This window comes from Anomalospiza imberbis, chromosome 4 (genome assembly GCF_031753505.1).
Source record: "Anomalospiza imberbis isolate Cuckoo-Finch-1a 21T00152 chromosome 4, ASM3175350v1, whole genome shotgun sequence".
Classification (NCBI taxonomy): domain Eukaryota; kingdom Metazoa; phylum Chordata; class Aves; order Passeriformes; family Viduidae; genus Anomalospiza; species Anomalospiza imberbis.
The window spans coordinates 39,928,553-39,956,284 of NC_089684.1; the positions used below are offsets into that span (position 1 = coordinate 39,928,553).

The 27,732-nt window shown below is 41.7% G+C and overlaps 4 long non-coding RNA genes across 9 annotated transcripts in view; 2 read left to right on the top strand and 2 right to left on the bottom strand.

The window, feature by feature from the left end:
• Positions 1–136: 136 nt before the first annotated feature.
• Positions 137–15,929, bottom strand: LOC137472665 (uncharacterized). Of its 3 annotated transcripts, XR_010998349.1 has the most exons (5): positions 13,825–15,929; positions 12,542–12,633; positions 11,832–11,974; positions 5,742–5,857; positions 5,387–5,503 (listed from the first exon to the last, which is right to left on the bottom strand). It is a non-coding gene; the product is annotated as an uncharacterized lncRNA (long non-coding RNA). The 3 variants fall into 3 exon arrangements; XR_010998350.1 differs by lacking the exon at positions 5,387–5,503 and adding an exon at positions 137–503 and having other exon boundaries at positions 11,832–12,633; XR_010998348.1 differs by having other exon boundaries at positions 11,832–12,633.
• On the top strand, positions 499–4,801 carry LOC137472664 (uncharacterized). The gene is made up of 3 exons (XR_010998347.1): positions 499–747; positions 2,384–2,478; positions 3,986–4,801. It is a non-coding gene; the product is annotated as an uncharacterized lncRNA (long non-coding RNA).
• Positions 5,398–26,424, top strand: LOC137472663 (uncharacterized). Of its 2 annotated transcripts, XR_010998346.1 has the most exons (5): positions 5,398–5,442; positions 7,533–8,003; positions 11,409–13,319; positions 17,221–17,376; positions 21,868–26,424. It is a non-coding gene; the product is annotated as an uncharacterized lncRNA (long non-coding RNA). The 2 variants fall into 2 exon arrangements; XR_010998345.1 differs by lacking the exon at positions 5,398–5,442 and having other exon boundaries at positions 7,289–8,003.
• Positions 20,524–27,732, bottom strand: part of LOC137472662 (uncharacterized) — an 8,738-nt gene continuing 1,529 nt past the window's right edge. The window contains exons 2-5 of one of the 3 annotated variants that reach the window (XR_010998343.1): positions 24,340–27,008; positions 24,134–24,208; positions 21,263–22,499; positions 20,524–20,762 (exon numbers count right to left, since the gene is read on the bottom strand). This is a non-coding gene — a long non-coding RNA (uncharacterized lncRNA). Of the gene's footprint in view, positions 22,500–24,133; positions 24,209–24,339; positions 27,009–27,732 lie in introns of all 3 variants that reach the window. The other 2 variants (XR_010998344.1, XR_010998342.1) reach the window with 2 other exon arrangements.

Here is a 27,732-nt window from a genome sequence, read left to right on the forward strand (position 1 = left end):
GCTGGTCCATGCCACCTTGCAGGCCATGCCGGGAGCACGGCTTCTTGGAAGTGTGAGTGCAGACACCTCACAAGCACTGGGACCTGAGGTTTGGTACCTTCCCTGAAGCAGTTTGTGAGTTGCTGACAAATCCCCAGAAGCCTTGTCTGGGCTGTCTTGGCTTGTTCTCCATTGCTGCCTTCACCCAGGCAGGAGGGCTGCCCTGGCCTCCAGCTCAGCAGATGTTGTTTGCAGAGCCACTGTTGCAGAAAGTGCCCCTGTGCTGTTCTGCATCACCCTGCTGCTGGCATCAGTTGCCAAGTGCCCTCTGTTGATGTTGGGAGATCAGAGCTCTAAGGTTGTGCTTGTCACCATGGGACATCTTTAATATAACAGGGGAAAAAAGGAGCTACAAAGGCATCTCGTGCTTCCACGAACTGTGTAGTGGTGATGCCTGGACCAGCTGCTCTGGTGAAGCTGTTCATGGACAGGATCTGCTCCCAAGACAGGAATTTCCCAGATCCCTAATGAAGTGAAAATAAATTGTATTTACAGCTTTAGATCTTCACTAGGAAATCTGATTTATCTAATTGTAGAATCTAAAAGTTCAGCAAAGTGGCTGCACATTGGGACACGAAAAGTGCATTTACAGGATTATTTTTTGCATTGAAGAGAAATCAAGCATTTTCTTCTGTATAAAGAAATGTCTTGGACATGAGGAAGAAAAGGAATATGTTAATCCCTGTGTTACCGATTTGCTATTTTAAAGTAAGTGAATATATCCAATATGTTTTACTTTATTTTAAAAGTAAGAACTGTCAGAAATAAAACTCTCTAAGTCTAGGGTCATTCTTTTTGATTTAGAGCCAGCTGTGGTTATTAATGTATTAAATGAATTCAATATGTTTTGAATTGCTTTGCCACTTGGTTTACTTGGAAACTAAAATCATTTGTAACAAAACAGACTGGTTCTAAGTCAGACCAGTGTATAAGAGCATGTAAAACTAATGGTGCACTTCAGACCATCAAAAAACAGTCTTCTGGACTAGATAAGGGACAATTATTAGAAACCAAAACTAAAACTCTTCAAGTACTTGGAAAAGAAAAATAATTACTTACACTTTCATCTTACAATTTGCAATTTAGAAAAACCCCAACTCAATTGAAAGGAAACTCAAGGGTCAGGATGAGATTTCTGCACACACTGAGCAGCCAGGAGAACTGGCAGGAGTGGACTGGAACTAACTTGAAGTTTTGCTGGAAGTCTGCTGTAAATCCAAATACAGATACAGTTTTCAGCCTGCCTAAATGTGTGCGGTAGGTGATCTCACAAGTGTTGCTTTATTTATGGATTAGATGGTTCCCAAGAACTGAGGGAGATGAACTTGGTTTCTTCAAGCTGTCAGATGTCCTTTTTTCTCCCAGTGGTTTACTACACATAGAACAGGCTCAAACACTTTTTTACAAGCATACTTTTAATACCTTTTGCAAAATGGTTGTAAATCTGCCATCAATTTGCTTGTTTATACATGTGACTTGAGAAGAACCTGTTACATTTAATAAATAGAATAGAGATTAATAAATAGCTCCTAACCTGTGCAAATCACTGTGCAGAAAGCATCTCTGGCAGTTTCTCCTAAGGCATGAAATGAAGCATGCTTTCAATACTTCACCTTACAGTAGACTGAGTTTTTTTCAAACCAAAGTCTTGAGAGTTTTTTTTAGAGCCTGAGCTGAAATCTTTACTCTTAAACTCTTCATAAAATGCTCAGAAAAACTGAGTTTTCAATACAGGTTTTCAAAATGATGCCTTCATTTTTATCCAGTGGAAAAGATTAGACAAAACAGAAGTAAAGGGTCAGATTTATTGAAGTGTAAAAACCTGTACAAATGGATCCCAGGTGGAGTCTAGTCATGAGCAAGAGTTTCAGGATTTGGTCATAGGGATGACCTGTGGGTTGCTTAGCCATGGACCAGGTTCACTTCTGGGAAGAGAAGGTGGAATCTATCCTGAAATGGAAAAATTGCCAACCTTCCATGTCATATCATGGCAAAATGATCTTTGAACATCAGTTTTAGTTATGGGCAGCTCTAGCATTGGGATGTGTCAGATAAATGGGAATTTTGTCTGTGTGCATTGTCAATGGTTTGATCATTCAGCTGTTGTCAGAGGGGAGAAAAAAAACAAAAACAAAACAAAAAAAAAAAAAAAAAAAAAAAAAACCCAAAAACACAGTGACTATTCAAAAACTTCAGTGCTTTACTGTCCCTCCAGTGAATGTGACAGTAACAGATCTTGTAGTTCCTCTGGCCTAATCTACTGACCAATGGATAAAATTTCTGTCTGAAATATCTAGCCCACTACATATTATAATAAATTAACTACACTTTCTTTTCAATACAGATTCCAGTTGTCCCTGGACTCACTAAGAATGTGAGAGGGAAACATAGTGATGAGGGGCTATAAACCCAAGGGCCAGGACATAAAGCAGAGGATATGTATGTACTCAAAATGGTTTATGTATGTTTGCTTTGATCTTTGAATGTAAACCTAATGCTTATCACAAGTTAGTGATTGGTTGCCAGAACCAGATTTGCCTTGCACTGTAGCATCAAACTTGAGGCAATGAAAGCAGCATGAGAAACAGCTTGGTAGAATGAAAAATAGCTTCCAAGCTGTTAGTGCCTTGGACTTTCTTGGCTTTTCTTTGCCTATAGAACCAGAGGTGAACATATCATCCTTTTAAATTTATTTGATAAATCTCATTCCCTTTAGGATTAAACATTCCTGAACATTTTTATGCCTCAGTCAGCTCTTTCAGAGAAACAAAAAAATTAATTCATTTATACTCATAAGACCTAATTCCCCTTGCCTGTAGTTATTGTAGCTATGCCCATTTGTGCAGAGTGACCACACTGTTACTCTCCTGTCTGCTTTGTGTACTTAGATTTTATGTACAGAGATTTTATGTGGCTCTGACCAGTGGGAAATGACTCAGCAGTGTCCTGCAGGGGTGAGTTGCATGGGTAGATGTCAAACATGGATTTAGGATGCAAAGCCAGGACACTCCTGTGCATCCTGACTGTGCAAAATCAGGCTTAACCACTAAGTACTTGTGATACTTGGGGTATCACAGCTGAATCCAGGCTAAGCTGAACACATAGAGACAAGAGTTAGCACCTCATAAATACTCAAATATTTGCAAAGTCATTATTGGCACAATGTGACTCAGCTCTCCTGAAGTAATGGGGCCATCTGATTTATACCTTTGGAGGGGATCTGGCAAAGGTGAACGGGGACACAGCACATGGGGGTTTGAATGGCTACTCTGTGGCTCCTTGGAAGGATATCTTTACTAGCCACAGTCCTTTTGGTTATCTGGCCCTCAGTCCTTGCAAAACAATTTCCTAAGGTGCCTGGGGTAAAAAAGTAAGTTTTGTGAACAGCTCAGGTTTTGTATGATGAGAGTTTGCTGTGAGATGGCTGATCACAGCAAGCAATAGCTGAAGATATTTTCCATTATTCCTGTTTGCTTTTCTGAGAGCCAGCTAAATCAGATCTGTATATTTACACAAGGAGCATCTCAATAAACAGTTCATGTGCAGTATTCAGTATCTGTGTAGCAGCTTAGAGCAGGGAAACAGATGACAGTGTGTGAAGGTGATACAGACTTGGTAGAAGGTGAATTTTTGTCCCAGCAAACCTTTGTTAAAGAAATCAGTGCTCAGGAGGAAGGAAGGAATGAATGATCCATCCCAGATCAGACAAAGCCTGAAGCACCTATACATTAGTTTAATGTTTCATCTTTTCTGTGTAATCTTAAATTACATAGCTTGGTAATGTTGCAGTTTGAAAGAGTGAGATGGCACACCAGGAAATATAACCAAAAAAATCAAGGGAACAAGAAGAAAAGCACATTTTCTGCTTCAGATGACAACTGTTTTAGAAAGAATAAAACTTTTTAAAAGGCTATCTCCTTTTTTCTTTCCTATGTCACATAAACAGATTAGGAATTCTCTGCTTGAGGAACACAAGGCTTTCTATGTGATACAGTACTGAAGTGCTGAGGTGCAACAAAACCAGTCCACAGATGTGAGATAGATCTGATTTGCCTTTTACATTGGACCTACTGCTTGGCTGCTGAACAGCCCTCCTGTAATCGGACGTGTGAAATTACACCCTCATTTCCTTTAGTGTCAGGGACACTGCTAAAGGAGGCCTCTGCCACACTCAGGTTCATTTCGATGATCATCCAAATGCACAGATGTTTGTTCCAATCTCCTCTAGTAAAGGAAGTGGGACTCCATGAGTGTGCTACTGTGACATTTCCAGTATTCTGGACAGGGCAGGATCCATGCAAAAATGCTCTTCCTTGCACTGCAGAATTAGCTCTGGCAAGGAGTGCAAAAGAGGCAGAAAATATATGATAGCAGTCTGCAATTTTTTTTTTGTTTGTTTCCAAGTGGCATGATTTGGGGATTAAAATAAGAAGTTTACATTATCTATTCTGTTCAAATTAATATATACATTTCTAACTTGTATGTTATATGTTTTGCATAGTATGGATCTAATTAAATTTGCAAGCAGATAAATAATTCCAAATGAAGTTAGAAAAAGGTGACCCATAATACTCAAGTGCTTTCATATACTGGCTTCTTATTAGATTTCATGTAGTAATTTTAGAATTTAACAGTGCCATCATCTTTCTGTTCATACTTAAGAGTTACTCCCTCAAACTTAAAATTTATTTATTTTGACTAAAATAAATTAAATCACTTTTTTTTCCCATCTATTATCAACTCAATGTATTATATAGTAAAACTGACCTCCTAAACCTTCCCAGGTAAAAATCGACTAACCAAAACAAACTGAGAGCAGCTAAAGGTGATTTCAATAGCAGACTTTTCTGGCAATTTAATTCTGTTGCTTTCAGAAATATCTCATTAGTATTATTGTCCTTAAAAATTGAACAAAATACTAATCAAGTTGAAAAAGTTCAGCAAAAGCAAAACTTAAGAACAAACAGGCTGTTGAAAGCTCCATATCTAAAATGGTTTAAGTGTCCTTTAAGAAACTTTGCTCTGGTGTTCACATACATTAGCCCCCCTATTATAACTGTATTTTGAGGAGGAAAAAAAAAAAAACTAAATCACCATTTGGGAGCTGTATTTCCTCAGGTAACATTGGTAAGGCCCATAAAATTCCTCCTGCTTAAGCCAACGTAATCTTGTGAAATCTGCAGGCTACCATGAAGCATTTATGAAAATGTGGTGCCTGCACAGGTCCTTGTGTGGTGAATGCCAGAAGTACCACCATGTACAGGATGTATTTTTAATATTGATGAAAATGGAAAAACCAAGCTCAGCCAAATTTGTGCCCCAGGCTTGGAATGTGAACGCTGACCGCCTCTCTTGGCTTACGTCCAGCAGTGGAGGATGGGGAGGTCAAGAAGTGCACAGGCTGTCAGTGCCTCCTGTGTGCCCCTGGCTACCCTCATGTCTGGCAGTCATCTTCCTGCCTCTTCTGTGTGATAAGAAAGGATAAAATTGCAGTTTAACAGAGAAAACTGAGTTTCAGCTTAGACCAGCACTTCCCTCCCCAGTGGTGGAGGCGGCACCACCAAGGAGCGAGTGATGCCACCCACAGCCCAGCCTTGTCTGTCTGTTCCTTTCCCTCCCCACTGAAGGCAGAGGAAGGTGGGATGGGAGGTTAAACCAGGTGCTTCTTTTTTATATGCTTAAATTAGGAAAAATGAATCTACCTTAGCTGACTTCCCCAGCAACATGAACAATGCTTAGCTGGGACATGATTAACTATTCCATCTGCTGGTATCTGAATTACAGATACTGTAACCATGGCTTTTGTCCTGCTGTATGACTAGGGAAGGAATAGACAAAGAATAGACTAAGAAAATTAGGCTTAGCAGACACAAACAATATGGGAGTGGTTTTTTGTGCTTGGTTGGGTTTTTTTTAACTGTTAAAAAAGCAATGTGTTCTACTTGTCCTGGAATGTTATTTTCAACCAAAGTCTAAGTTTTTAAAAATCATAAGTTGTTTAGCTCTTACTATCTTCTAATTGCTTAATTTAGTTTAGTTGCAGCTCTAAGAGTTCTTTATGAATTATAAAAGGAAAAAGAAATCTTTCAGCCCTGAATTGAAACACACTCCCTCAGTGCTGCTTCTCTTGTGGGCAGTGCATTTGTGCAAGAGAAGTGATGAATAAAAATGTCATCCTTCAGGACTAGTGACATCTCACACTGACACAGTGACTTGAGAGAACAATAGGATAGGCTGGCACATCTCCTGTAACATAGTAAATTAAAATAACCAGAATAAATACCTAAAAATGCCACCACATATCAATAAGGTATCACCAATGAATGACTGCAATTCCCACCTCCTTGAAAAGGAGAGGTTTTGTAGTTGAGACACAATTAAATCATAACTATCTTTTACACAGAATTAACTTTTACTGTTGAAATGATTGCCTGGGCTCCAGGCACACTGCCACCAAGGAACAGGCATTCCTTAGTTCTCTGCTGCTGCTTCAGCTCTATCTGGCCTAACAGACAGGATGGAGTCTGGCCTGCAAAGTTACCATTATAATGTCAACATAAATATAATTACATTTTCTCCAGCAATGAAATTAGTGCCACCAGGAAACAACATCATTTCAGGTTTCTCCTGCTGTGTTTGTATGAGCTTGGGGTCTAACTGCCAACCAGGGAAATTTGGCCTTTGTGCTCAAATAATGCAATGCTGTGCTTTCCATTTTGAGATGAAATTACTACTAGTGGGATTTGTGCCGTAGGAAAAGATTTGTGCCGTAGGAAAAGAATGTGTTGCTAAATCTTTTGGTAGTTGTGGCTGCTTTGTGTCACCACATAAAGATAACTATTTAAATGGCCATGCATACACAGATGCACAGCTAGAGCTTATGTGCATGTGTGTGTGTTGGTTTGGGATGTCTTTTAGGAACATTAGTGTGATGTGAATCATTTAAAGTGCAATTTTTATGGCGAAGAATATGAGCCTCCAGGTACCTATTCCCTGTCTCTCTGCACTCATTTTTTAAGGTTCTGGAGGTGGATTAGGGATCTCAGCAGTAAGCTTTGGGATGCTGTTCCCTGCATCTCCTTATTACAGACCCAGGCAGACCATGCTAAGGATTTCCTGGCAGGCTATGTGCCCACATTTTTCCTGGTGAAAGCAAGGATTGGATATAGGAAAAGGGAAGGACTTGGTTAACCATAGACTTTTATTCTTTGTTTTAATGTACAGTCAGATGGGAAATAAATGAATGACTAGAGATTTCTGGAGCATTTCTTGTGCATCAGGAGGTTGGCTTTTCCCTCAGCATTACAGAACACACAGAATTAGCTTAGAGTGATGGTGAAGAGCTAATTCTCCCTATAATTGTGCCTTCTGTGCCAATATAGCAGTGTTCCCAAAATGGTCTCAAATGAGATTAAAATCAACAAACTGAAGCCAATTTCTCTTACACATAGCCTTAAGCCTTTTTTTCTAAGAAATCTGAAATTATACTGCAGGATAAGTATTCCAGCTGCTGCTTCAGCAGCGTCCAACTGCAGTGATTTAGAGCAAAGCCTCCATGAAAGCAAAGGGAAATTTGTCCTTGCCCTTGCCTGGCCAGCTGGATTCCAAGTGCAAATCAAGTCCTTGTGCTGCCCTTATTCTGAGATAACAGTACAAATAGGTGAGGGTAGGTTGGCATTTTAGGTCAGATCAGAAGGGCACTTCTAAAGCAAATTTCCTGATTTCTCCCATTTACCATGCTTTTCCTTGCACCTCGCGTCAGAGCATAGGAATTGGGCTTTTGGATGAAACCAACATCAGAAAAGTACTCCAGAAGCACGCTTGCTAAGCTCCAGCCAGTTCAGACAAGGGGCTAGACTGGAAAATTCAGCCACATGTATAGTGTGGATGTGGGGTCCCCACTACCAGCTGTGGATCTGCTCCTGTTTAGCTTTCCAGTGTAGGTAGAGCCATCTGACACCCAGGTAAAACACTAGTGCATTACAGACTCTCATTTTGAGTAAATTGGAAATTTAGATAAGTAGTAGAAACCTTATAATAATACAGTACTCATCCCAAGTGATTTAAACTCAAGGCTTTCAACTCTCTAGCACAGTTTATTTCTTCCCTTCCTCAGCTGAAGAAACAACTCTGCTTTTAAGACTCTGTATTACCATATGCATGTTAAAAAAAAAAACCCAACTCTTTTTCACTATGATTTACATGACAAATTTGCTTATTTACTCCTAGGTAGATTAATCTTGTCTTTAATTACTTTTATAGAAATTACATGCTTTTAATCTGTGGTTTAGTGATCTATTACTTACAGCTGCAGTGAACAAAATACACACAGGCTGGGGGAAACACATCCCTTGTGTAGGTGGCCACTGTAGGCCTCTTTTAAATTATACCAACCCTCATGAGTTAAGGCCTAAGTAGTTTTCAGGATTTGAACAAGTAAGGACATTTTAGTGAAGGACATCATTGGCAACTCTTTCTTGAAAGTGTAAAGAGTGTAAAGCCCAAAAAACTTGTCCCAGAAAGCTTAAGAATAGAAACTTACAGGACTGTGTTCAAACACTCTGTACTGGTTTTAATCTTCCTCATGTTTTTTTCTCATTGCAAGTGTCTCAAATTACTCAAGTTGGGATAGTAGAAATTAATTCACAAACTTTTTAGGTATCTGGATTTAAATTTCTAGTTGGACCGACTTCTAGTGTGCAAGAAGTGTACACTTGTATTGCTCTTCCCTCCTGAACATCTGAAGATGACAGCATTAAAGAATTAGTCCCTAGAGCATTATTATCCACTTCCAACTGATGGGGCACAAAGAGATTTGATGGCTTCTTCAATACACTCTGGTAAAGCTAGGAAAGAAATCCAGATGTCCTGGTTCCTCATCCTGTCCCTGAACCACAAACCACACATCCCTTCCTTATTAGCGACAATCACAGCACATGAAAACAGACTATTTATATCTAAATATTTCATCTGTTCTCACTCATTATTCCCTAACTCACCAATGTAATTATGTTGGCAGGGCGACAATCTCTTTTTTCCCAGTAAGAGCAAACAGATTGTTAGGTTTTCTGCTGAGATACAAGCTGCACTAGAAGAACTCTCAAATAAATCAGATCTAAAGGACCATGTTTCCATTGAAACATCCTTGGTCAGGCAGCAATGGGAGAGAAGATTTCATAACATCTTCCTTGGCAGACTCAAACAGCTGCATTAAAAGCACTGATCAAGAAAGGTTAACTTTGAAAAGAATATTAACCCAGAATAGGTTTAGCCAAAGAGAGGAAAAAAAAAAAAAAACCAATAAAAAGGGGCTTTGGAAAGTTCTGGTTTTCGAATGTCATGCGATATTTAACAGTCCTCAGAATTTGAATAACAAGCAGCTTTGGATAGAAAAATAAGGTGGTCTGTGCAAAATAAATCCAAGATTCACATTTCATAAATATCATTGTAAGTCTCTTCAGTGATTATATATTCTCTGATTAGTGCAACTGATGCTTGTTCTGGTAAAACACTTGCTTCCATGTATGGGGGATATCAATGCATCTTGGACAGATCACAAGGCTCCTTGAGAATTTCGCTGCTGGAGTCAATGACACCACTCTGAATAAGGCAAGCACCTGGCAGGTCTTGACAGTGCTTGGGCTGCCTCATCTTGAAGTGGCAGCTATACTCTGTGTCTCAGATGCAGGCATTATAGACAGATAATGTGCATAATCACAGTCCTTTTAATTTCCCAGTGACATGCAGCAGTCAGGTTGTGTTTGTTAGCGTGTACACAATATGTACACTAGTCCTGCTCAGTAGGATACCACAGATCATTGCCACAAATCTTCAATTTTCCAAGCAGACTTAGAGCCAAGGCTGAGAGCATAACATGGATTCATAATGTTCAGGTTTCAAAAAACAATCACCAATTAACAGGAATGTTTTGGCTGGGATTTTTTCTCTGCTGACCACGTGCTTCCAAATGTAATCCTGAGAAATCTCCCCTGTAGTGGAACACAACCAGTGGTATTTGAGAACACTGGAGGGAGAAGGCAGCTAAAGACCACCATGTTTTCATCTCTTGCTAAGTCAGAAAGTCTCCACTATGCATGTGCTCTTCTGTTTTCTGTTGGTGACTTGGTGCAGCCCTACTACAGTTCTGAAACCCTCTGTTGTTTAACACCACAAGTGAAATGGGCACCATAACCTCTGTGTGGCCCTGGAGCTGCACAGGAATGATTTCCTGCTCTCTGCAAAGGAAGATGCCTTCAGATTCTGTTAAATGATAACAAATAAGGAAAAGGAGGTCTCCCCTAGTTCTAGCAATCCTATCCCTCCCACTGGGCTTTCCTAGAGGTGGCAGAGTTGAAATTCGCAGGTTTTATTTTCAGAACATGGTCGTTCCTCATTTTGGTATTTTAAAGTAAACAATCTTTGGTTCCCATGTATTATTCAAGTAGAGAGAAGTGGGTATCCAGTGCACAGATAATCAAACATTCAGCCTGCACCAGACAACCTTCTCAAATCACTTGAGAAACTTCCCTATTGCTGTTGTTATCATTCTCCATCCACTTCCTCCAATTATCCAGCACTTCAAACATAGTATCCCATGTTTTCCCCACAGCTGTGGGGTGAAGCAAGCAAGAGCTGTGTTCCTTCCAGCTCCCCTAACAGTGCTTGCCCAAAGGAGGAGAGGGAGCTGCACAGATGTTGCTGGTATCACATTAATACAGAAATGACCTGTTGAAAGTAGATTTGTTTTCAAACCTTTCAGTGAGAAAATACCAGTTTCAATGGAGGAATTAATGATTTTAACCTGCCTATCAAGCTCTTTCATTGCCAGCATGTAAAATGGTTATTGATGTTTCAAGTTGCAAGTAGTAATGTTGAGGGTATTTTCACTGCTGCCAAAACATTTACATGAAACTGCTATTGAGATCAAATTATCTTGAAACTGCAAAGCGTGCGTGGATTCCAAATTACTCAGCTGGAGAGATTGTTGCATATTGAAATTACATGGTTGAAACTCGCAAAACTCCATGATTGCTTCAGATTCACAGGGATGGCAAAAATAGCTCTTGAAAGAACTCTTCTCCTTCAGTGCAGTAAAGAAACAGACACAGGCTTTGGCTATGTTTAAACCAGTATTCCACCAGCACTTCTCTGTGGTTCTGGCTTTGGTTCCACCATCCTTCAGACACAGAGAGCTCAGTGAGAGGGGTGCTGTGGAAGTGATGCATCAGGAAGCTAAAGCACAGAGGCTAAAGAGCTGTGACCTTTTGGGGAATGGCAAACCAAAAATGCAAATTCTAAAAATGCAGTAGGCTCTCGGAGGTGCTCAGTGCTGGTAGGATCCTATTAACTATCTCACATTTGCCTTTCAGGAACACATCAGTTGTGGAAAAGACTCCAGAATATCACCAAAAAGAGGATTGGGCAATTTCAAGTCTTTGATGAACCATCACTCCAGGTATTTTGATGTACTTTCCTTTGCATAATGGTCTAAATGAACTGCTGCTTTTTTGTAAGGATTCTGTGTTGCAATGAAAGAACAATCTGGCCACATTAAAGACATCCCTAAGAAAAAAGTGCTTCCCTCAAAGAACCATAAAGGTAATTTTCCAAAAATCACAGGAAGGACTGTCTAATTTAGCACCAGATGTAAGGGGTCATTTCTCTCTAGCAGAGAGGGGATGGAGAGATGAAAACACTAAATGTAGAAGAATCTTAGAGACAAAACTAAAAACTCCTAGCTGCCGTCAGAAAAGAGTTGACAAAGAAAAGAGAGGACTGTAGAAAGAGCTCACCTGTGAGGAATATTGACTGTGGCACTGGAGCTGGGTCCTTTGCCCTTTCAGTCACTGGTAATTGGAGATTAACATCTAAATTTTGTGTGCTTTTTCCCTGCAAGTTTGTAGTTGATTTGTTCTCATTCTTGCAGTGAAATATCCTGAAAAGCAACAAAAAAAGCAATAGGGTAAGACAGGTTCACCAGATGTGGTGGGCAGTGCTTAATGGGTGTTTGTCTGCAGCAGGAAATAAGTGCCTGTGTGCTCTGCCACTGTGGTGTGTTTTATCATGGCATAAAATCACTGTGATTTCAGCATTAGCCTGATCAGCAGATACTCTGCACTGGTGAGTGTCCTGTGCATAAGTCACAGATGAGGCATTCTGAACGAACAATCTGGTACACTTTTCTGATAGAGGGAGAAGGAATTAAAGAAAGAGCCAGATCAGGAAAAAAGAAATACTGATGATTTAATCAGGGGCTGTACTTGTTCCACTTCTTTTAATGTGCACTCAGTGACATCTCTGTGAGTAAAATACCAGAAGAATGTCCATGAGCTACCACAGTGTACACATTTCAAAACAATCTAATACCTGTTCTCTGTTGCATTCAGATTAAGTGGTTTTTTTTTCCTGAGAAGACTTAAGGATTGAGGTTTGCACATCTTAAGAAAAAAACACTTCTGCAGTACTTCTGACATGGTACATCTGGCAGTGCCCTTCATGTCACCTGGGAGAAGAGGGGCGCAAGGTTTCCCATATCATCTCCTTTCTTGCCAACCCATGAGGCTTCCAGGAAGGAGATATCTCTTTGTTCTTCACCTTAAAGAAAATAAAAATCTGAATTAGTGGCCTTGGTTCAGTAGGGCATTTCAACACCTAGTTTAAAGCATCAGATGGGCTCCAGTGAGTACAGGAAGTGTGGGGGCCGTCAGAATGACACAAGCACATATGTAAATATTTCCCTGGATGAAGCTTCAAGTTGCATTTGGGAAAATGTGAAGTTACATAAAGAAAAGAACACATTAATTCCTTTTTTCCCCAACAGTATTTAACTGTATTTTTCTTGAAGTAGGGATGTGTGAAAAGCTGCACTATTGTAGATAAAAATATATAAAATGAGGTAGATTAAAGATTTGGAAATTAATTTCTCAAGAGACCTTTTCCAGTCTAGACTCTATTGACATATCCTGCCAATTTGTTTGTCTGGTCTCCCTGTGAACATAACATTTGATACTGTAGGCAATGCAAAGATCTCTGATAAGATTGCTGCTTCCTGCAGCACTCTGTGTTCACAATGAACTTCTTAAATACAACTTCCAGCTTCTCTGCATCACCCCCATTCTGCATTTTTTTTCACCACATGCTTTCTCCTTTTTGCACCCTGTGCCTTCATCCCATGTGAGACCATTCTCAGCTTCCAAACCTCCTGTGAGGACAAGGATCTCTGAGCTTCCATCTCCTCATCCAGTTCACCCTCTGCCTGCTGGATGCACACTGCTGAACTGGTAGGATTTGATTGTGATCTTCCTTGTTACCTGTCCTCACCCTTTGCTAGTTTGTACTTGGATAGGAGCTGCTGGAGGGAAAGGTGAACCTAAGGAATTAAAGGGGTTTCTACCAGAAAAATTCCAGAAATGAAGCTGATCTTCAGGGGGTGATGCTGACTCATTAATGGTACTTTTTGCAGTGCCTTTACTGCTTTTTAGTTAAGCACACAATGCAGCTCTGTAATTAAGCTACAGGCATAATATGGGACAAAATCATATATGGCTTTTTTTTGTTTTTAATTTTCTTTCTTGTAGTTATTAGTGGGCCCATTAGATGTGAAGAACAGTTGTGCTTGAATTTTGCCGTTTTAGATTAATCCATAAAACTCATGGTGTTTCCTGAAAATTATATCTTTATTGCAAGTTAGATAAAGCACATTTTTTCTGAATGCCTTCTGTAGTCCAGATATTTTGGATTGAAAAAGAAAGGCAAGCATATTTGGAATTCAAATTAAAAAATGACCTGGGAATAGGAGAAATCTACAAGCCTTGACATTTAGGGAGACCAGGCCAGTCATCCACAAGGCAAGTAATCTCTGTTTGGAAAAGTGTCTTTACACCCTCACCTCTAAGTAATGAATGAAGCTGAGTTCCAAGTCAATATCCAGGCCTGCTTATGTTGACTTTCTGTGAAGAGCCCATTACAGGATGCCAGTAAACATCCATAGGGCTTCTTTAATTTTCATCTTTCAAATAGGCCAGCATTAAGAAGCACCCTGCATATGCTGTCTCATCCCCGCCCCTCAACATCCCTGAAATGTTTGTTCAGTCATGGTTTTCAATCACCTGAGTAGCCAAGAAAGGAAGAGCAGCTGGAATAAGCTCTGTATCTTGGTGCTGCAGAATTAACTGGCTGGTTAAAATTTATTAGGATTCATTTTTTTAGCCACAGGGGCAATAAAGCATGATTCTAGCCTGCCTCTTACAGATGCTGGCACTGGTCTCAAAACAAAACCCCAAAGCCCCGGAGAAAGGCATTCTTTTAAGAATATGTGTTTCTGTACCTTGATCTCACCAAGGGGTAGAAATGTTCACGTTTTCTGTAGCAAGGATGCAGTGTGGCTTGCTAGGAATAACCTTTATGTATCCTTGTGTGCATCTAGCATTAACAAACGCTTCCCACCTTACAGATTTTCTCTGGGAGGCTTGCTTCCTCTGGCTAATAGCAAGTCCCCAGTAAAATCAGTTTGTACTACAGATGCAGAGGAGTCTTTGTCAGAAAGAAATTCCTCCCAAACCATGGATAATCATTATCCACTCTAAATTACCTAATTATCTTTTGGATGTTTTGTTTATTGTGTGGAAAAAGAAACAAAGAGTTTTCTTGCCAGCTCCCTCAGAAGTGGCCTAAATGCTCACTGTCTGAGGGAGATCACAGGCTCAGGCCGCTGTCCCATTGTCCAGCTGGGTGGCTGCAATAGCCTGGCCCCATAAAACAGACATTTAGCTGAACAGAAGCAATTAGCCCTCCATCGTGGCCCCTGCTCACAATAGCAAAACCAGCTGATGTTCCCTTAACTTGAAACAATGGGAGGACAGGCATGGGCTGTGGAACTCTTACAAGCACAGTAACTCCTTCCAGAGGGGGACCGTGAGAAAGTGGAGCCTGTAAAGAGCCTTTCAGTGGATGAACTCCTGAACAGTCTTTTATCCAGTGAACTCATCAGTCAGCTGTCTGTGGGTGCAGCTCTCTTTAGAAAACCCCAGCTCAACTGCACCATGCCAGTTTGTAGTGATAAACCTTCCTGCTGAATGATATTCTGTCTCAGCGCTGTGTTCACCCCAGTATGGATTTATTCAGCAGCATCTTTTCCCTCCAGCCCTCTTTCACATTCCTTGCTGTACTTGTTCCTCTTCCTAATGATCTGGGAATAGCAGTGACCACCAATGAGAGCATGGCAAGAACTGAATGTTGCTCCTAACAATGGCAGTGAGGCTTCACTTAAGATTCAGATGCTGAGAAAATTCCAGCAAAGAAGCTGGTGAGCTCAGAAATGCAACCCTTCCGTATGAATCCAGTAATTCGCTACCCTTTAACTACTTTCTCCTCCACTTTTGCCATCACCCCTAATCAGTGGATACCCAGAACTCAACTGCTAGCAATAAGGCTGTGTTCAATAAGTGGCAGTTCTTTAAAGCTGTGTACAGCACTGTGCCCCTTCCCACCTGGGATGTCTTCCAAGCACCTTCAGGCAATAGTTCATCACTTGCAAGTATGAAACTCTTTGAAAACACAAGGCCTTTGCCAGTGGCGAGGCAAAGATACCATTAACTTTGGGAAAACAGTCCACAGTAAATAGAACCATCTATTTCATTCAGCATCTTTGGCAACAGTCCAGTGATTTGGTTTCCAGCTGATGCCATGAGTTTTCTGTAGGCACACATTCCTTATGAGCATTGTTTCTCCTTGTCCTTGTGCTAAATTTCCCTGTAGTTTAGCAGTTTGGATACCACAGCCCCAGAGTTCTGATTTCTGCCTGGGTAGGCCTGTTGCCAGCCAGCTGCCAATGGATATTCTGTTGCTTTTGGAATTTCTTTCCTAAAACCTCATCTAAAGTCAAATTAATTATTTAGAAATAATAAATTTTAAAATTTATTATTTATAAATTTAGTATCTAATCTAAAGTCAAATTAATTATTTAGAAATTGAGTAAGAATTGTCAGTGAATGTCACAGAATGATTTGGGTTGGAAGGGATATTTAAAGACCACCTAGTCCAGCCTCCAAGATGTCTCACTTCTGCTGCTGTTACCATAGTTTGCATTAAAAAAAAAACTTTCCTTTGTTCAGCCCCATCATGGATCTGTTTCCCCATCATGTCTCCTCATTAAATCTTCTGCAAGAACTAACAGAGTTAGTTCTAACATCCCAGTATAGGATACTGAGAAGACTGGTAGGACTTCGTGGTCACTGAAATTTAACTATGATATCTCCTCAAAAGTGCCACTGGAAGAATGAGGAGTGAAATAAAAGAAAAGCCACTACATTTATGAACAAGTGGATGGTACCAGAGAGTCCCTACCCTTAGATTATCTGTCCATCCCAGGGACCTGGGTAAAAAACCAAACAGATTTACTGGTTTTATGGGCATTCTTCTCTTGCTCACCGATAGATGGGAGCAGAGATTTCTCTACTCAGGAAATGTTCAGGCTACAGTGCTTGCAGTTTTTTGTACACTGTGAGGGGCAAAAAACAAAACCAAACAATGTCAATATAGCTCATTCATGGGTCCACAGGGAGAAGGATATTGTTTTGTTTGGTAGCATACAGATGAGGTTTGTAATGGGAGTCAAATAGAAAGCAGGAGTCAGCACTCTTGTATTCTTTAACATTGGAATGCTCTGGTTTGGAATCTAGAACTGGTCAGAAGGTATTGAGTAAGTTTACATCCCTTCATTGTTATTTCCCAGATTATAAGCGTGTTTTGCTTGGATCCAAGCCTTTACAAAAGCAATTGAATGTGTCCTAAACTTCCATCCCTTTTTCTTACAAGATCAAAGAGGAGAAACTGTCCAGATGTAAATAGCTAAGCCTCTAATGAGATGATCAGTGAATTGTTCCTCTCTTGTGTTAGAAGCATTTAAATTAGACTATTGCACTTCAGGCACTCTGCCCTTATGACTTTTATAGCAGGATTGCAGCACCTAACACAAGCCAGACAAATAACTTCAGCAATTAGCTTTCAGCATAGGTCCCTGCCTTCTGACCTTTGCTGTTCATCAGAGGCGAGCCAAATGCTTTGTTAAAAAAATATTAATTGGGCCTGGCACTCCTCTAGGGCCGGGCACGTCACAAACAGTTTCTAACAGCAAGGAGCTGTTTGCAAGAAGCAATATCTTGTTTATTTTCTGCTCAACAGGAGCCTGACTTAGCCATACTGGAGGTGAAGCAAAGCCTGATCTGTGGAAACCGGGAATGGCAGTGCAGCACCTGCTCAGGTGCCACCTGTGTGACACTGTCAGGACTCCTCCAAACTGCCAGTGAAGGAGAGGAGAATCAGTTTGCATAGCCTGAGGTTGGTTGGTTTGTTTGGGGGATATTTTATTAATTCCCTCTATTCCTGCATAAATATTTTGTGCAAGCATAGTAGGAATATAAATTTAAGTGCCCCTGGAGCTATCTATAAAGACAAGGGTTGGTGGGACAGAGAGTAAAGAAAACCTCTCTCCTGCCCAGCTTTGGGACATGGGCTGGTGTTTACAGCATGTCAGCACAAACTGGAGGTCAGCTCAGTGTGAGGAGCTACCAAGGAATACCAGGGATGTCTGCAGAGGTAGAACACGGTGCTGAGGTAGGAAGAGAGGATTTCCTCTCTGCTTCCTCTCCTCTGTAGCTCACCCCAGACAGGGGCTTTTGTTAGGCAGCAGTGGGGTGTAACCAGGGAGATGCTTTGCCTGAGCTTCTGCCTGCTTCCCAGTCAAGCCCTTTATTCCTTATTTGTTCTTCTTTCACTGATGTTCACTACCATGTTCATAATCTAGAACTGAAATTTCCAGAGGCAAGCAGGATGTAGGAGCATCTGGGAGCTTTCATGAGAGAGGCATCCAAGCTCCTGAAGAGAGCCTAAAGAAAATGTACTTACCTAAACTCATTCAGTCTTCTTTTTGAGACATTTCTTTTTTATATTAAAAGTGAGTTTACCACCCTTCCTATGAACCCAGCCTTTGAAGACATAAAAACCTTCCAGAGTCTTGATCTTGTCCCAGGGTGTGATGTTGGCTTTGAGCAGCATTTCTCAGCTTTTTTCATGTCATATGCTTTACTCAAGGGGAAAGATCTCTCCAGCTCCCTTTCATGACAGGGCTTCTCTGATGCAAGACTCTAAAGTGATGATTTTTTTTTTTTTAATTCTGGCACAAATACTGCAGATATCACTACTCTTAACTTGCACAGCTAGAGTAAAAGTTGCCAAAGCTCTGGGAAAAAAAAAAAAAAAAAAAGAGAAAAATAAAGGCAGCTGACTGCATGCTAACTTTGGAAGTTAAAAACTCTGATTTGTAGTTTGGCTGTGTTCCAAATTTATCAAAGCCATGCCTTCATTCTAGTAATAAGCTCCACTAAAAACCAAACTCCTCTACGTAAAACTGACTTTTGACTTCCTAATTTACCAGTAACAGCAGCCTTTCTGAAAAGGTAGTTTCTGTTAGTGATGAGTTAAAAATTAAAATTCAAACCTTATCCTGTGAGAGGGAGCAGTTTCACACATTTTTAGACTGTTTATGGTTACAATGGGGGAGGAGTACTGCAAAAACACCCAACAAAACAACAGATTAAGATGCCCTAATGATTAAAAATTTAAGGATGCCTATGCTCTTTACCTTGTGTGCCCCTTCTGATCTGGAAACCGACAAAAGCCCTTGTGAAATGCGAGTGCAGAGGCTCCAGGCCCAGTGTGGGCTTTGCACTCAGGTGATTGGGCTTTAATGGCCCCACGGCATTTTGGTTTTAATAATTGGCTCTTTTTGTTATAAACTGTGGACTTCAGATAACAGCCATGAAGAACAATTTCAAGTGGAAGCAGCACCCTGGGTACAGACTGAGACAGAAAACATTAAGAAAAATCAAATATTTCTTACTTTTTGTAATCACCTGTCTTACAGCAATTGAGCGTTGACTGGTGTTTGCTGACAACTTGCTTTGCAGGAAAAACAAATTGAAAGAGACAGGAAGAGAGGGCTTTTCTGCATTTCTGGTAAACCTGTAGTTATGGCCTTCAATGACAGATTTGCCAACAGCAAAGAATAAGACAAATATGTGCAATCTGAAGTGTCTGGGAGCAAACTCACACGTGCCTTCACTGTACTGCTTTTGTTTGGAGAACGTTTCCATCTGGTTGAGTAGCAGGAACAGGAAAGCATTTGAAGCTAGGAAAACCACCATACTGCTGTCTATAAAGCACTGATAGGATTTTTATGTGGAGCCCTAAAGAGAATGACATGCAGTGCTTTTTTTTTTTTTTTTTTTTTTTCTTTTTTTTTTTTTTTTTTTTTTCTTTTTGCCAAGTCAGAGAGCTCAGATGTTTGCAAGCAAAACAAAATAAACTCAGGCATTGAAACTCCTTCCTGAAATGTGGCTGATGCCATGGCACGTCCCCCAGCACATGCACTGTGCACCCCTGGGCACTGCTGGGACACTGCTAATGGCACCCATGGTCCAAACTGGAAGGTAATTAGCAGAGAATGATTATTGCTGCAGCTAGAAAGTAGACAAGTAATCTTTTGGGTTTCAGTCCATTTCCTCAGTGTTTTCAAACCAGCACCTAATCTTCCCAGACCCCACTCTGTGGCTGTTCCTTTCTTCCTTTCTTTTCTTCCTCCCCCCGCTCCCTGCCCTACTTTTTGCAGGGACTGTGGCTTATTCTGATTCACTCCATTTCTTTCTTCTCAAACAGCCACAGGGCAGGCTTGCTGTTGCCAGGGATATGGTCAATGCATGTGACATTGTGCCACCAAAAACAATCCCGTTTATTTCTGGTGTGATGCTGCTGAAATCGGCGCAGCCATGCTGGGAGCAGTACACCTCAGTCAGCCACGAAATTTTGTGAGAAGAATTTTCCTTAAAGGAAGTGTTCTTAAAAAATAGCTCTCAGTGAGAAATGTGCAGGTTTTGCTCATAAAGTGGTTGTTGGCAAAGGTTTCCTTGCCAAAGTCCAGTCAGAGTATCAGTGAGGGATGGTAAACACATGCCATTTTGACAAGAAATTAGTAGGTTACATAGCACTGTGGAAAATATTAGACTTTCTTCTTCCCCTGACCTCAAAAAGCCTGTTAGGAGATTAAGAATCTCCAACTCTCAAAGGTATAGCTGTTGTACCAAAATTCAGTTAATGGAGAATAATATTTTGGGAACAAGAGAAAACACCTCTGTGGCATGTGGGGTGCTAGGAATGGATGGAAAGTTGCCTGTACAAACAGTTCAGCAACTCTGGGATGAATTATAGGAGCATTTGTAGGCGATTGCCCATCTGTGTAAAACAAGATGTGCAGTCACACAGAGGAATGATGTGCAGGGCAGACCTGTGGGGCTGTTATTAACTTGCTCCAGGACAAGTCCTGTCCCGTCACATCCTAGTGTGACCCAAGGAAGTTGAAATAAATCTATATAAGTAAATAAATACAAGAGGAGGCCTCATTGGGAGGAAACTCAAGGTATGCTATCTACATCTGTGTTTCTGTGTTTGGGGTTTATTTATACTCAAGTCAGATTTTGGACTGTTACTTCTCCACTTGAGGTTTTTTTGGCAGTTCCAGGAGGGCTGAAGGCTCAGATCCAGGGGGTTCCTTCCAGCTGCACGGCCCAGCGCAGGCCACGGGCACTGGCAGGGTGTGGGAAGCTGCAGGACTTCAAACCAGGGATGCTGTCAGGAACTCTGCCTTGCACAGCTCCCCTCTCAAGTACCAGCTGCAAAATGTCAACTGCACCTTCCTCAGAGAACACAATTAATTAAATGAGACTTAATTAATTAGTGTCAGGAAAGCAGATGTAGCAATTATGGCAGAAGTAAACAAATGTACATATTGTAAATTGTTCTGCAAAGGATTTGTTCTGGAATCCCTGTAGCCCTTTCACTCCTCCCCAGGATGCTATTGGGAAGGTCGTCAGGGAAAAATGTAGAGATAAACTGCAAATTGATGAGGAACTAATGTACTTTTATAAGTTTATATCTCAGGAAAACAATCAGCAGACAGACTCCTTTATTAACCCCTTGGGACTTGGGGGTGAAATACAATCTCGATATTTAATTTCCAGATCATGCGACATCGTGTGCCACAAATAAGTCTACTGTTTAAAGTCTGTTTAATGTGAGCGTGAAAAAGCAAATGTGGAGCCACCCCAGTCTCGTGTTTGAGTGGAGCCTTTAGACTTTATAAAGGATCTGCACTGAATGAAATCTCCCATACCTTGTAGATATGAGGATGCTCCAAGCTCAATACAACAGACACTGGAGTAGTGAAACACACTTGGAAAACTCAGATAGAAAAATTTCTGAGTTGTCTTTCAAAATCTCTTCAAGATGATAAAGAGGACAAAATAGGCTGGTTAGGGATGTAGCTGTAGAAGCAAATGGGACTAATGTACTGGAAGAACAAGTCAAGATATTAAGAAACCAAGAGTACTGTGTGTGAAAGAAAATGCATTGCACAGCCAGTGCCATGCTGAGGGGAACAGCCCCATAGGCGGCCAGGAACAGTCACTTTCTAGATCTCAACAGTGATTTTTACCCTTCACTCTGTGCTGTTGTTTGCTCTGCGGGTAATGATGGCTTTGGTGCAGAGAGGATGGGAGCTGGGATGTACTTTAGGATGTACCTACTTTGGTGAAGAATTAAAGGATTTAAGGTAGGCAGCAGCAGCCTGTGACCAGGGTGCTGCAAGAGGGAAGTTGCAGTCAGAGGCCACTGCTCTTCCACCTCCTTGTGGTTCCCTTTTCCACCAGATTATACTGATACAAGTCAGAAAGAGGGGCTTCTGTGGCCCATGCCAGGATATCTCCTTTATTTGTTCAGGTGACAGCATTTCCTGGGCAAAGGACTGCCACGTACCACGCTGCTCATGAATGCTGCTCCAGGGCTGTGGGCTGCTCCCCACCATGGTGAGTGCATTGCCCTGCTCACAGGAGATATTTGTGGATTTGGGGTTTTGTATTATGGGCTTTGTGCTTATGTGAATTTCTCCTTGCTTTCAAAAGCCAGGATTTAAAGGTGAAAAACTCTGTTTTATCATGGTGTATGAGTAGCCATTTCCTGAAGGGAATGAGTTTGGTTTCTGTTCACAAACATTCACTTCTTTAGTGCTTGTCTCAAACAATTTTTGTTCCAGTGAGTAAATGAGCAGTGAAACAAGTAATGAGAGGAGTGAAGGTGCAAACAGAATAGCTAGAACAAAGTTTAAAAATCATTCTAAACAAACCAACCCACAGTAAGATGTGTGAGGAGAGGCAGCCTGTTCCTGTGCCCAGCCATAGGATGGAGAATCTGTTCAGGCAGCTGACAAGGCAGATGGATAATCAGTGCCATGGGTTAGGACCTGGGCAGGCACTGCTGGTGACCTGGTAGTTGCTTTTGGCACTTCATTTGGAAATCTCTTCCTCATGCTTTAGGTATTGGCAGAGTAGCACGAGACCATCTTGCATGAGGGACTGGGGCAGCAGCAAGAGTGCTTGACTTTTTTGAATTTTAAAAGGAAAACAAAACCTTTAAAACAATGTTTGAAATCCCCCTTTTAAATTCTCTCTCAAAGTCTGAATTCTCCCCTTTTAAATGGGACAAAGGGCTCTTTTTCTTCCTCTTCTCTCTCATTTAAAAAATTACTTTTTTTGTGTGCATTCTAATGCATTTTAGAGTTTTTACAAGACAGCTCTGCCAGCTGTCAGCTTCCAGCTATAGCTTCTATGATCTGAGCACCTATTCAGGCAACGGTAACTTTACATTAAATAGTCAATGACAGGTTTTACGCAAAAAGAAAATATTAATAATATCCAGGAACTTAATGCACTAAAAGCCAACCAGCTCTCTGTAACATCCCATCCTATTATTGTGCCTCGTTTTGTATTTTAGATAGCACTTAAGAGGCAGGGGGGTAATTAAGGTAGTTGAGTGAAATGCTCTGATAACAAAAAACATTTTCTTGTTTGTAAGAAGTCATTGGTCAAATCATATGTCTACCTACGCAGAAATTCTGAGAGTGAGTCCAGCACCATTACTGCATTTCAGAGTCCAAGCATATTTGTAGACCTTGTACCAGTAGATGTCCACAAGCATTGCCTTTCCTGCCTCTTCCATTTGCCTGTCCTCGTGCCACACCCACACAGCGCTGCCAGTGCCTTTCCAAATCCCTGCTCTTTTTCAGCAGTCAGTGAATGACAAGCCAAAAGCAAATGGTATCAAATTTGGCCAGGCAGGGCAATGTCAAAATGAGGCCCAGCAGGGTGGTGTGGCTGCAGTCTTTGCTACCTGCCCACAGCTGAACAGGTTCCATCCTCATATCCTGTACATTCGGCTTAATTGGCCTGGCCCTTCCAAAGAGAGGCAGCAGCACTGATTTACTGCACTGTATAAATGTGTTTATAGCTTGGCACCAGCACACTTACGCTCACTATTTTCCAACATGGATTTTCAATAAGCCCTTTGCTCAAATGAGTCTATTAACTTTAAAGTGCCTGAAGGTGAAACTGAATTATGAGAGGCAAGCTTTGGGGGTTGAAGCCCAAAGCAGCTGGGAAAGGCTCCCGGAGTCTTCTGTTAGTACCTCTTGTGGTTGATACTTATATTAAGGAAAAATAATGTAGAAAGTAAAAGCAAACCTGGGACACACATGGCCTCAGCCTGAGCTGCCTTTCACTTCAGCTGGCACTCAGACCCATCCCATTCCACAGATTATTAGAGCAGCTCCCGATTTAAGCCAATGTGCAATCAGAACATAACTCGTTCCTTCCTCTCCTTACGAATTTAACTTCCAAGAGTCACATTGCCCTATTTCTGCAGTGGAGCACCACAGCCTGGGGAGAAGCTCATCTGACTGTGGTCCCTTTGGCAGTGAATTTCACGGCTCTGTTTGGTCTTTGGTGTTCTGCAGAGCTGGGACACACTTCCCTCTCCTCTCCCAGCCTGGGGGGCTGCACAGAGCTGCTTTTGGAGACTCTCAGCGCTGCCTTGCTCACTGCCCGAGGGGCTGGGATACTTCCTTGTGGAACACCAATTATCATTCCTGCAGGGACGGGAAATCAGGCAGAAAGTTTTAGCGGACCCCTAAGTACAGTCCATAATTATCTACCTGTACTTGCTCAAGGTTACATCTCCCCAGCTAAGGAATAAGACTGATTTCTAGTTGCTAATACCTTGACTTTATCTGGAATAAGAAAGTAACTCCTTAATACCCGTGGAGGAAAAAAAGATCCATAGAGAATGGAATTAAATTAGGAAAACTAGAATTTTGGATGAATGTCAGGGGTAAAACTGCCATAGTAATGTCTACTAAACTGTGGAATGATCTCCCAGGGTGAGTGAGTGATGGAGGCTCTCAGTGTGAAGAATTAAAACAGCATCAGGCAAAGCCTCAGGAAATCAGTGTCTGAGAAGGCAGCGTGGCTGGGCAGTGCAGGGACTGTGCCTGTGTGGGAATGTCCATTGTCCTTACACAGAACCTGTTCTTCTCCTGTAAAATCTGTTGTATTGCTCAGGTAGCTGTGATCTGCAGAGTATTAAATCCTGCCTGCAATTAAACTATTGGGAATCATATAGGCTGATCCAGCAGCAAGCCCTCAGAGGACACCAGTGACTCTGGCTGATGCTCCCCTGTCCCATCCTCAGCACGAGATGCCTTAAAAATTCTTCAGACTTACATGAGGTAGAACACAGGTATTACTGGACATTTCTGCTTTAAGGAAAAGAAGTCTTCCTTTCGCTTTTACAATTATTTTTATTCCAAGTTATGGGCTGATCCAAGGAAGTATGGCTACTCTGTCAGTTGGGAACTGTTCCCTTTCCACTCCAGTTACTTTTTGTGCCAGTAAAATGTTTATGTGGCAAGTGAAAAAAATCCCTGTGCACCAAGGTCAGGATGCAGTGTCTCTCTCTCTGTGGAGATCAGCTTGCATTGCCTTATTTCTGGATGACATCCATATGAAAGACTTGCAGATGTAATGAGAAGATACAGTTTTTAATTTAAAATTATGATGTGCTGTTATCACATTATTAAATTGAATTTGTGAATTTTTGCAGAGTACCCAAATTTAGGAAATAGTATTTCTTGGTGCAGTATTTCTTGGACCTGCTGTGATGAGTAAATACTGGATTGCATAGACAGTCATTCGGAGTAAAGACAGTGGAATTAGATGAGGGAAAATTCACAAACTTGCTTTGTGTAACACTCGGACACCTCCCACAGTGTGAGAGATTTTACCATCCAAAACAAAGGTGTGGACACATGCTAGTCATGACCCTTTTAGCCCTTCTCTGGAAATTCTTGTTTCTGCATAAAAGAAGAAACAGGAGCAGAGAAGCAGCAAGTGAGGAAATGCTCCGTCTCCAGTCTGTTTGGACTAAGTGTAGGAAACTGAGGTGAGCAGGGCTGGCTGAACCTGACCTAGGGTGTGCAAACAAATCCATCTCCTGTGGCTTGCCTCCCCATGAACCTGGGGAACAGAACTTCTGCAGGTAAGCAGGATTGCTTCAAAGATGCGTGGTGGCAATTCCAGTTTTCCTTTGTAACACAGAGTATGTGGATCCCCTGGATTTTGTCCAGCCACTCAGAACAAGGCATTCAGTTGCCTGTTCTAAAGAGCTCCCTGGCACCAGTCATGAGGCAGTGCTGACAGACTTTTCAAACTCTCGTGGTTTGGTCTGTTTAGGGGGAAAAAAAAGTGTCTTTTGCCACTCACCAGGTATGCTGGAGGGCTCAAAAAATAGACATGGAAAAGCAATGGCCATGGCTACTGTCTGGCTCTTCACAGATGTTGGCTTTCCTGTTCCTCAAGTTAAACTGCTGCTACTTCACAATGCACTTCATCTCCTGGAATGAGGTTGGTGCCATTCATTTGTCATCTGTATTTTTTTCTATATTTGTTGGGATTCTTTATAGTCTGGAAAGCTTATCCCCTCTAATTTTTGGTTTTACTTGACTGGCTCCACTTGCATGGTAACTCCCTTCCAATATTTCCCATCATGTCTCAGAATGACTGGGGGGCTGCACCAGGTGGGAGAGCTAGGATCTCAGTGGAGCTCTGCAGCACAGGTTCACCAGAGATGTCTGATCCAGCAAAACTCTACATCAGCCTGGGACACAAAATAGATCATTGCAATGGAAACTGAATCCTTCATTTGCTCTTTGTATTTTCTCCCTTTGCTTTGGGTTTGTTTTCTTCTCTTTTCTTCCTTTGCAATTGTCAAGGCTACATCTGGGAGTTTTATTAAACAAATGTTACCCATTAAAAGCCCATCACTGCCTGCCAGAAAGGAAAATGGCATCTTATTGAAAACAATATGTAATGGTTATTGCTGTCTTGTTGCAAGTTACGCCCTTGAAAAATATTAGGGGCTTATTTAGTAGCAACTGATGGTGAGGAACAGCCCAACTAAACAGAAAATTAACTGTTGGGTTATCTTTTACACAGCTTCCAACACCATCATACAAATGCCTGGTTTGTTGTGTTCATAGCTGTGTTTACAATTGCTTCAAGGACAAGGAACAACACTTCTACATTATGCTTTTGTTGCCTCAGTGTTGGAGTCACAAATAATTCCTGTCTGGTTTCACGTACTGGCCTTGGAGCAGCGATGGAGACTCTGGTCTTGACCAGGAGAGCAAAACTCCAGCCACGTGAGTAAGAAACCTCCTGCACACACAGCATGCCTTGGGCACTGCCTGGGGGACACTGTGCCTCCAAGGACACTTTTTACCTTAAGTTGGCACCCTCAGCACCTGTATTGCCAGGCCAAACTGCTGATTCACTCACAGGCTGTTAATCTTTTTGATGTTTCCATCTGTATCTATTTTGTATTGCCTTTTATAATTTTACCTTGTAATAAAATTAGGAGTAATAAAATAAAATTAACTGATTTTTACAAATCAAATTGGGAAAAACAGATCTTTTCTCTTCAAAATACAGCATTAATTTCTGCACACTGCAAAGCCCCTCTCTCAGCACAGACTGGAATCAAAACTGGTGGCAGAACTTGTCCTTCCTAAGAGTGAGTTACCATGAATAGGGTAAATTTGACTGAGGGTAATGGCCAAAATCCTTGACAGTCTCGGGTGTGGCAGCGGTGGATTTCCACGTGCCTCCAGCCGGGGACTGGGAGCCTTGGCTGAGCACAGAGCGCTGAACACCGCAGACGGTGCCTCTATACCTCTGGTGTCAGGCACTCTGCAGAGGTCCCATAGAGGCACCTCATCACCTCTGCCTTGACACTTCACAGCTCCTTGTTAACCCTTCTCTTTTTATGGCCCTGTAGGTAAAGGAGTTGATCCTACTGAAATATCCCTGAGGCTGCCAGCGAGGAGCTGTAGAGCTGCCTGAACACAAGTCCAGATGCACGTTCTCCGTGGGGATCGGTGTGCTCTGACAGGGCTGAAGCTGCTCCAGCTCCACGGGACAGTGACACAAAGCAGCCCCAGCACAGGCAGAAGGCTCTGAGCTGACGCCAGGCTGATGGGGAACAGCGTTTGTGCCAGGATTAGCACCGGGCCCCTCACAATCACATTTACACTCATTCTATGTGGATGGGGACTGGCTGACAATTCCCTGCATCCCAGTTTGGAAGAAGGAGTTTTGTGCTTGAAGAGGATTGTAGGATGGAGAGCCGTGAAACAGATACCAAAGCTGCACCATGGAAATTGTGGTGGAAAGTCTGTGTGCAGTTTGGAGGCACTCA